The sequence below is a fragment of the Mus musculus genome, chromosome 14, assembly GCF_000001635.26.
Source record: "Mus musculus strain C57BL/6J chromosome 14, GRCm38.p6 C57BL/6J".
Taxonomy (NCBI): Eukaryota; Metazoa; Chordata; class Mammalia; order Rodentia; family Muridae; genus Mus; species Mus musculus.
Window position 1 is genome coordinate 6,723,836 of NC_000080.6, and position 9,943 is coordinate 6,733,778.

Sequence of the window (9,943 nt, forward strand, 5' to 3'; positions counted from 1 at the left end):
GAAGGGTGTGGGAGACAGTGGGCTGTGGGGGGATGGGGATGGCAGGGGGGAAGACTTAGACACACAGAGCTGTGGTTAAGTCTCCTGTAGAGGACCCCTCTTCTAGCCCCTCCATAGCCCTGGCACTCACCTGGAGCTAAGCTGAATTCCCCACACTGGGTTCATCTAGGGCTACTGGCTCCTGTTCCCAACTACTTGAAGTTCTCAGTGGTATCTGCGTACACAAGAGGATTGGGGCCACCATTTTCAACTCATCATGGTTCCCAGGAAATTCTTGGTGCACAGGACTCCCCCTCCCCCCAACCCTGCTGTTTTCAGCCAGAGAAACACAGGCTGGGCCCCCTGAGACTGTTTCAGCCTTCCCTGAGCAATGTGGCTCAGCACTCCAGGGGCTAGGAAGAAACACAGCCTAATATCCCTGAGTTTTGCCTTCCCCAAGTGGCACATTGGTGGCATTCCTAACCCCCAGAGGGAAGGCAGAGACACAGAATGATGCCTTTACTGTATGCTGTCAGCAGGGCCTGATCTCTCTGCTCTGTTTTTGATATCTGTGCTCACAGGTATGGGGTATGAGGCAGAATGTCACTGTGGTTGATTTGCACTTCCTTGGTGCTTAGGGATAACAAACCCTTATCATAGAAATTAACATTTAGAGTCCTACTTGCTATCATGTGCCACCATACATCCTAATAGATTTATTAGTTGGTATGTTAAATGACTTTTTTTTTAATTGCAATTTCTTTCTTAGATCTGCTATTGTGGCAATATTATAACCAAAGTAACTTGGGAAGGAAAGTTTATTTGACTTATACTTCCACATCACAGCTCATCATGGAAGGAATCTGGACAGGAACTCAAACAGTATAGAAATCTGGAGACAGGAGCTGATGCAGAGGCCACTGAGGAATGCTGCTTACTGGCTTGCTCCTTATGGCTTGCTCAACCTAATTTCTTATAGAACCTAGGACCACCAGGCAAGTAACGGCCCCACCCACAATGGGCTGGGCCCACATCCATCAATCTAATTAAGAAAATGTCCTATAGGTGTACCAACAGCCTGATTTTGTGTTGGCATTTTCTCCATTGAGGTTCCCTCCTCTCAGATAACTTCAGCTGGTGCCAAGTTGACATTAAGTTAGCCAGCAGAGAATTGTTATGGCCAAAAGTTACTTTTCCAATGAAAGCAGTGATTCAGTGAGTTCATGTCCCTGGAGTTCCCTGACATCAGCAAGTTGCCATCATCAGAACCCCCTTAGCAAATGCTCTCAACAGAACATTCTTTGAAACAGTGGACAAAGTGGTGTTCCCCTAACAGCCAGAAGACCAGGGCCACAAATCTGATCTGCTTGTAGAAGTCACTCCCTAACTCACTTGCAAACATCTGCAGCTTCATAGCAATCCATGCAGCAACCTTTCCTTTGAAACCTTCAAAACCACTACAAGAACAAACCTGAGAGCTGAGATTGACCTGAATTAATCTTGTGGTGAAAAAATAAATAGAGTGGAGTGCTTCCTCCATCTCTGGTCCACGAAGAGATCAGCAAGCATCTTTAAAAGTGAACATGCAATCCAAAATGAAACCCCAGGAAAGAAATCAGTAGAAACAATTTGTCCTTAGTTAGGAACTCTTTCTTGAATGACTGGAGGACTATTCTGGATGTTGGCTGGTCTATTTATTCAGCTGTGAAGATGCGATATTTAATGGCAGTAGTTGATAGATGAGAGGTGTCATTCAATGTTTCAAAAGATTTTTAATCTAAAAATTAAGAACATAGGCAAACCCAAGAATGAGGTGATATATCTTTTAAATTGATTCTTACTGTATCATAATGTCATGTGTTGGGTTGGTTATTTATTGTGGTGCATTGGTTGTGGCTGTGTATCTTGCCGTGGTATCTTTTTCAAATATAAAAGCTGAAAGACTTCTTCAGTACAATCTACAGCAACAAAAACCTCCAGAAAAGTGGCTGGAGACTCAGTGGTGGAGAATTTGCCTGCCCAACATGTACAAGGCCCCAGACTCTAGCCTCAGCAACACAAACAACATCAATAACAACAAGCCAACAACAAATGAACCATACAAACTACACAGCATTGGGCTGTAGAGAGAGACAGTTTACTGTTACAGAAACGGTAGTTAACACCTCGGGTACCTATTACTGCCATGAGATCCAAAACACACAAAGATAATAATCAAAATATGTTTCTGAATACAATTTAATGTTTGTTATAATATTAACCGACAAGTAATATACAAATTTGGTAGATACCAGGGAAATCAATACATGTTCTTCTCTTTCCTTCTCTCTACCAAAAGAATTAGGACAAATAGAGAGAGAGAGAAAGAGAGAGAGAGAGAGAGAGAGAGAGAGAGAGAGAGAGAGAGAGAGAGAGAGAGAAAAGACATCAGCTTTTTCCCCCCTTGTTCCTCTTGGTCAGGCCAACTTGAAGCTCACTGTACGCTGAGGATGAATTTCTGCTTTTCACATTTCTACCTGTAGAGTTCTGAGATTACAGACACGAGTCACCATACCTACACAGTGCTAGGAATTTAAACAAGGGCTTTGTATATACTAGCTAGGTAAACACTCCACCAACGGTGCTACATCCCAACCTGTAAAATGCCACATTTTACAGAAAAGAAAAGAAACAAACAGGAAATGAAAGGAAAGGAAAGGAAAGGAAAGGAAAGGAAAGGAAAGGAAAGGAAAGGAAAAGAAAAGAAAAGAAAAGAAAAGAACAGAAAAGAGAAAAGGAAAGAAAAAAGAAAAGGCAGGTACATTTCTAGATAGTAGGCAACAACTTTATTACTAACCTGAGATAAGAGTTGGTATCTGGTTTTATTACCACAATTGTTGCTCCACAAGGAGAGAAAAAAAATTAAAGCTTAAAATAGTATGAAAAGTGAAGCTAGCTGACAATAGTATGGAGAAGGAAGCATCTGGTTTGGACTCAGGAAAAAGCCCACTGTGGTAGAGCCCCCTTCTCGCCGCACGCCAAGGGTCACCTTGGGTAAAGGAGACTTGGTTGGCTGGAGGAAGAAAAGGCCCAGGAGCTGTCTTCCTGCAGACTTCCAGGAGAACAGAAAGAAATGCCTGGGTCCAGTCCAGCTTTGGTGAGTTCTTGGATAGGACCTTCATGCCTACAAAGGAAAAGGTGAAACCTGAAGATACAGCTCCAAGTGACAAGGCTTGCTATGAGGCTATGATAGCTGATGAAGAATTATGTTCCTCTTAAGGCACTAAGAAAAGAACGGAAGAAGAATGAAGACTCAGATACTCACAAAAGACTACCACTTGCTTTTTTCCTGCTTCATTTTGAATATTGTCCAAAGATCATGATTGAATCCCAGGGCTTGTCCACTGGGAATGTAGCAAGGAAATTGGGTGAGATGTGGTCTGAGCAGACAGCCCAAGATAGACCACCATGTGAAGAGAAGGCAGCTGAACTAAAGGAAGTATGAGCTACGGGATATTGCATACCTTGAGTGTGCAGAGGTGATGAAAGATAGAAGGGCCCTGGTGGGTCAGGAGGCTCAAAGAAGAATGAATAGATGAAGAAGATGAGGAAGAGGAAAAGGAGGAGGAGAAGATGGAGGAGGAAGAAGAGAAGGATGATGTAGAAGAAGGAGGAGGAGGAGGAGGAGGAGGAGGAGGGGAGGGGGACAAGGAGAATAAGAAGAAATTGGAGGAGGAGAAGAAGAGGAAGGAGGAGAAAAAGAAGTGGGAGGAGGGAGGGGGGAAGGAGGAGGAGGACGACGACGACAATGATGAGGATAATGGGGATGAGGAGGACAAGAAGGAGGAGGAAATGAGGCAGAGGAAAACCAAATGGTTAGTCTGCGATTCCCATGGAATTTGTGGAGGCCCGGTTACTATTTCATTACAAATGTGAAACTTAAGTACAGGTTAACACTGGCTTCTCTATAAATATCATACAGTTTTTTGTTTTGTATAGGATCCCTACCTACTTTAAGGCTCAGGAAACAGTATTGAAGAAGCTATGGAAAGAGTGAGTGTAAAAACCTGATGAATGGAGAAGAATACTGTGAGAGGCTGGCCTCTGAACACACCATGGATGTTACAGACACACGTTCACAGCAGCTGTGTTTACCTGTGCAAGCCCTTCACAAGATCCGGAGTGTTAAACTTTCCATTGTGGAGGGGGAGGGATTCTCAATACCCCATCCCCATCCCTTGCTGAGTTGCTAATGGCAACTGATAAAAGCTAAAGGACAGAGAGCCACTTTCCTTTGAGAAAGGTGGCCATTGGCAGGTTTCCCACACCCCTTTGTATGACCCAGCAGGCATGCACGAATACAGGCAGCACCAGTGGGACTTAGTGTGTGATTTTATGAAACAACATGAAGTTGGGAGGGATACAGGAGACTTGTTGAGGGAAGGGTGGTGATTCCAAGTGTATGGGAGACCTGTTGGGGGCAGGAGGTGATAGTGGTAATGCTAGAGGGAGTGAACAAGGAATGACTACAATTAAGATACATTGTATACATGTATGAATTTTTTTATTGTATGTTATCAGGATATAGCTCAGTAGTGGGTGCTTGCAGTGCTAACTTAATATTCACAAGGTCCTGAGTTCAATCCCTAGTACTGTGGTAGAGAAAGAAGTTTTTAATACAGTCTGTAGCTTCCCCTCCCCCCAGGGTTTGTTTATGTGTTCATTTGTTTGTTTGAAGCAGTTTCTCTGTCATCAAGCTAGGCTTACACTCACACAGATTCCCCCTGCTCCTGCCTCCTTGGTGATGCAGTAATGGTTACTCCACCACCATCTGCAAGCTGGAGGTTTTTTGGAGGCTTCTATATACTTAGATTTTTAAAGTTTTGATGTTGAGTGTTCATAAATACTTAGTAGTTTCTTTAATGTCTTGCATGTGGTAACACGGCCAACTTCATAGGCATTCATACTACTAGTATCTCCTTTTTAAGGATGTTTGTAATAAAATTGTGAACATTAAAATATAAAAAATATAACTAGAGACCATCATGAATAATGTACATACTAGTTTATAAACAGAAGTGAAAATGTGAGGTGTGACATCACCGCCTATCTTTGCATCCTCCACTCTTTCTCCTGGCTCTATTCCTCCTTTATGCAAGCTCATAGAAGTAAGAAAGGGAAGGAAGGAAGAAAGCAGGGAGGGAGGGAGGGAAAGAAAGGGTGGAGAGAGGGGTGGAGGGATGGATGGAGGGAGAGATGGAGGTAAATGGAAGGAGGGAAGGGAAAGGGGAAACCCACATACACTATAATAAAAAAAGAATTATTCAGAGGCTCATGTTATCAACACTGATCTCACAATAACATATTGTGAAACCGTCTAAAAATGCTTTCAAGCATTGTTATACAAGGGTCTCATCATTTCCCTCCCATCTTTAAAGCCACCAAGAACTGACAGACTTCCCTTGCATTCTAACATCCTGTTCAACCCAAAACATTTCAACTCTGTGGAAGTGAAAACGAAAAACAAAATAAAACACAACATAGCCCGAGTTCTACAAGAGAATCCAGTTTAAGGAAAAGGTAATTCAAAATCCCTGATACTTATTCAGTCTTTAGAAATCATTTGAAAGGGTGGGAAGGATCAGGGGTTCAAGGCCTTTGAGAGACATTGCCTCAAAAAGCCAAAGGAATAAAAACTACTTGCACCTTTGTGCCTATGTTACCCAGAACTAGTAGTGTCTCACTTGGATCCCCTGAGTGGCAGCTGTCACTCAGTTGAAATCTGAGTTTCTCTATGGGCCTTACAGGAGAGAGTGTCATCATGGTACCCTCTGGGGTTGTTATGGTGGATGTGAAGAGAACATCTACTTCCTCCCTCAGCAGTGCTGTGAGAATGTCCGGGAGATCACATGGTGTGCCCTTACTGAACGTCTTGCCTGATCAACATAACCTTCTTAGATCACAGTCGCCTGTCCATACTTTATCAAAACAAAGCCCGAGACAGAGTGCGTAGAACAAAAAAAAAAAAAAAAAAAAAAAACAGTACACAGAATTAAACCCGGGAGAGAAATGGAGAAAGTGGGCAGAATGACACAGGCACACATTTACGAAGCACCTGCCTTGCTCTGGGAACAGACAGAGTCAGATATGATTGGCCAGAGCAGTGGTTCTCATCCTTCATAATTGTGACTCTTTAATACAGTTCCTCATGACCTGAACCATAAAATTATTTCCATTGCTACTTCTTAACTGTAATTTTGCTACCGTTATGAGTCTTAATGTAAATATCTGATATGCGGGGTATCCTGTACAGGGGTTGTGACCCACAGGTTGAGAAAGAACCACTGACATCGTGGTTGACAAAGCTGAGGCTTTCAGTGCATTCTAAACACGTGATATGCTAAACATTAAAATTGGGAAGCAGCAGAAACTCCACTCTTACAGAAGCATTATAAGATCCTCCTGTTTAAAAAAGATTTTAAAAGTGGTGATGTGTGGTACAGAAAATGTTCTCAAAAGAATGTGATGGCCGTGGGGGTAAAACTACCATTCTAGAAGCTGAAATAAAGATGGTCACTATTTCTAAGCTCCCCTGGGCTAGCACCACCTCTCTGTCTCTCTGTCTCTCTCTGTCACTCTGTCTCTCTGTCTCTGTCTCTGTCTCTCTCTCTGTCTCTCTGTCTCTGTCGCTCTGTCTCTGTCTCTCTGTCTCTCTGTCTCTGTCTGTCTGTCTCTTTGTCTCTCTGTCTCTGTCTCTCTGTCTCTCTCTCTCTCTCTCACACACACACACACACACACCTATGCACTTATTTCTCACTCTGGGGCTTTTTGTTTTACAGATGTGGGTGTTTTTTGGCTTATTTGGGTTATTTTTATAAGGAGACAGGTTCTGTTATGTTCTTCACACCTAATCCCTGACCTCAAACCATCCTCCTGCCTCAGTTTCCTGAGTAGCTGAATCTACAGCACACACCACCACGTTTGGGCATTTCAGACAGATGAGAGTACTTTTCTACCTAGTGCTTTCCTGACAAACGTTTTTTTTTATTTTTGTTTCGATTTGCTTTTCTGAGATAGGGTTGAGCTTCATAGTCCTGACTGTGGATCAGGCAGACCTTGACATTGTTGGTGAACGTTTTTTTTCCTAATGTGTAGTTTGCCAATTTGTCCTATTGGCTATGCCCTTTGTCTTATAGAAGCTTTTCAGTTTCTTGTGGCCCATTTATAAATTTTGATGTTAGAATATGAGCTATTGGACTTCTTTTTATGACATTTATCCCCATTCCCATGAGTTTGAGGCTCTTTCCTGCTTTGTCTTCAGTTAGATTCAGTGAATCTGGTTTTATGTTGAGTTCTTTAATCCACCTGGCCTTGAGTATTGTGCCAGGTGACAAATATGGATCAACTTTCATTTTTCTACATACTTACTCCAATTTAGACCAGCGACATTTATTGAAGATGTTTCTTTTTGCATTGCATATTCATGACTTTGTCCATGATCAAGTGTTCATAAGTCTAGTTTAATTTCTCAGTCTTCAAATCATTTCTTTTTCCTTTTTAAATCACTTTAATCTTACATTTCAAATGTTAGCTATTTTTCTGGTTTCCTGCCTAAAACCCACTTATCTCATGCTCCTTCGAACTGCTTCTATGAGGGTGCTTCTCCAGGCACCCACACAGTGCTCTCTTGCTAGCCTAGCATTCCCCTACACTGGGGCATCAAGCCTTTAAAGGACCAAGGGCCTTTTCTCCCATTGATGTCCAACAAGGCTGTCATCTGGCACACATCTGCTTAGAGCCATGGGTCACTCCATGTGTGATTGGTGGTTTAGTCCCTGGGAGTTCTAGTGGATATGGTTGGTTGACATTGTTGTTCTTCCTATGGTTGTAACCCCCTATAGCTCATCCATTCCTTTCTCCAATTCTTCCACTGGGGACTCTATGCTCATTCCAAAGAGGGGCTACAAAAATGTGCCTCTGTATTTGTCACTCTCAGGTGGAGCCTCTGAGGAGACAACTATAGCAGGCTCCTGTCAGAAAGCACTTATTGGCATCTTCCATGGTGTCTGGCCTTGGTGTCTGTATGTGGGATGGATCTCCAGGTGGGGAAGGCTCAGGATGGCTTTTGCTTCATTCTCTGCTCCACACCTTATCTCCACATTTCCTCCTGTGTTTGCTGGCCTAAAGGGTCCTGGATCCACCAACAAGGGGCTTACTCTATACAGGCTCAATTTTACTAAGAAAAGGATTGTTGCAGAATCATACCATGGCACCAAGAAGGTCAATTACAGTAACTTAGGTCCAGCTGACCTGGTAGAGAACTGAAGACCTGAGCTATCTGGGGAAAGGAAGCAGCATGCAGTGTCGCACGGCTCTCTCTGAGGCAACTGCTAGAAACTGCTAAAACTGGAATAGGGATGTTTGTTTGTTTGTTTGTTTATTATAAAGTAGAGTTTGTACATGCCTGTAATTCCAGCACTCAGAATGTTTTTTTAAAAATTGTTGTAGTTAGTATTGCTGTTGTTTCTATTGGTTTTGTTTTGAACTCTCCCAGCTCTTTGCACTGGACCCAGAAAACTAAGCCCATGCTCTGTACAGTCCTATCATTCATGTTAATCAGTGATTTTATTCTTAGCAACCACTCCTCAGATGATCTCATTACTCACTTTCAAATAAGGAAAACAGTCATACAGGCATTAGTTAACTTGTATGGTCTCACATAACCAACTCATCATGACTGTAGAGTGGCATCCCAATCTTTGGAATACCCCAGCTTCTATTTTGGAGATGACAGGCCTCTGTGGAAGACTCCATTAGCTGGCAGAGGACCGGGAATGGCTGCCACCTGAAGGCCAAGGCTGCCCCTCCAGGGTCTCTGAAGCTTGAGGCAGAACAGGAACACTTGGCCACAGCTGGTTCAGGTCTGTGTTTTGGATGAGACCTGAGACCTGGATGAACAGAATTCTCCCGAGTTCTGGTAAAGGTGAGCACAAACACTTAGACTTGAGGAGAATATTAGATCTTTGGGATTTGTTAGTATTCCTGCTGTTTCTACTAATTTTAGTTTGAACTCTCCCAGCTATTTGCACTGGACCCAGAAAATTAAGCCCATACTCTGTACAGTCCTATCATTCATGTATTTATTGTAATCAACACAGTCATCAATAGTAAACTAAGTATATTGGTTCATGGTTATAGTCTACTCTACTAAAATAAATGATTTTGACTGATTAACAATTTCTAGTGACTGAGTACAGGAACACATAAGAAGATATTTAACTGAGAATTAGTAAGTAGTTGCCCCTTTTTCTTCATCCATACATAGTAATATGTAAAGACAGAGTTATTTTGAAAACAAGACCTCTGGGGGAAAAAAAAAACATTCCACGAGCACATATTCAGCAAAAGTTTAAAGTACAAACCTGAACAGAATTATGACAATGACATCTGGTCCCTACTCTTAGATCAGTCTGCTGACGAGACTTTGAAGGAGATTCAACATGAGCCTAGGGAATCACAGTTTGTGCATCTTCAGGAAGTCATTTCAAAAGATTTCACAGTAAAAGTGAAGTGCTTTAGAAAGCATGAAAATATTGTTTCCCCAAGGAAGAAATCCTACCTCACTTCTCTAAGGAAAAAGCAAGATTAAAAGTAATTCTAATTTTAAAATCAGTATATGTCATTTGAGTGCAAAGATGCATCTGTGAGCCCACATCTGCAGAGCTTAAGAATGTCTAGACAACAGGATCTAAGCATTGAACATGTCCTGCATCTTCTTCACACGCTCAGTCCCAGCTGCATCCTTGTCCTTGATCATTAAAGCTATAAGGATACAGGTGTAAAATTCCGGGATCCTGTGACCCTGAGATTCTGGGTCTGTCGCAGTTCCTGGGAGACAAGTTGCCTGTGAGACTCTAAGATTCTTGTGTGACTAACTCCTGGAATTCTGGGATCCTGGGATTCTAAGATCCTGGTCATGAAAGAG

General features: G+C 42.4%; 1 long non-coding RNA gene across 2 annotated transcripts in view; it reads left to right on the forward strand.

Annotated features, from left to right (window-relative positions):
* Gm26680 overlaps nucleotides 1-9,943 on the forward strand; it is a 151,225-nt gene that overhangs the window by 39,776 nt on the left and 101,506 nt on the right. The gene's annotated exons all lie outside the window — the stretch shown is intronic.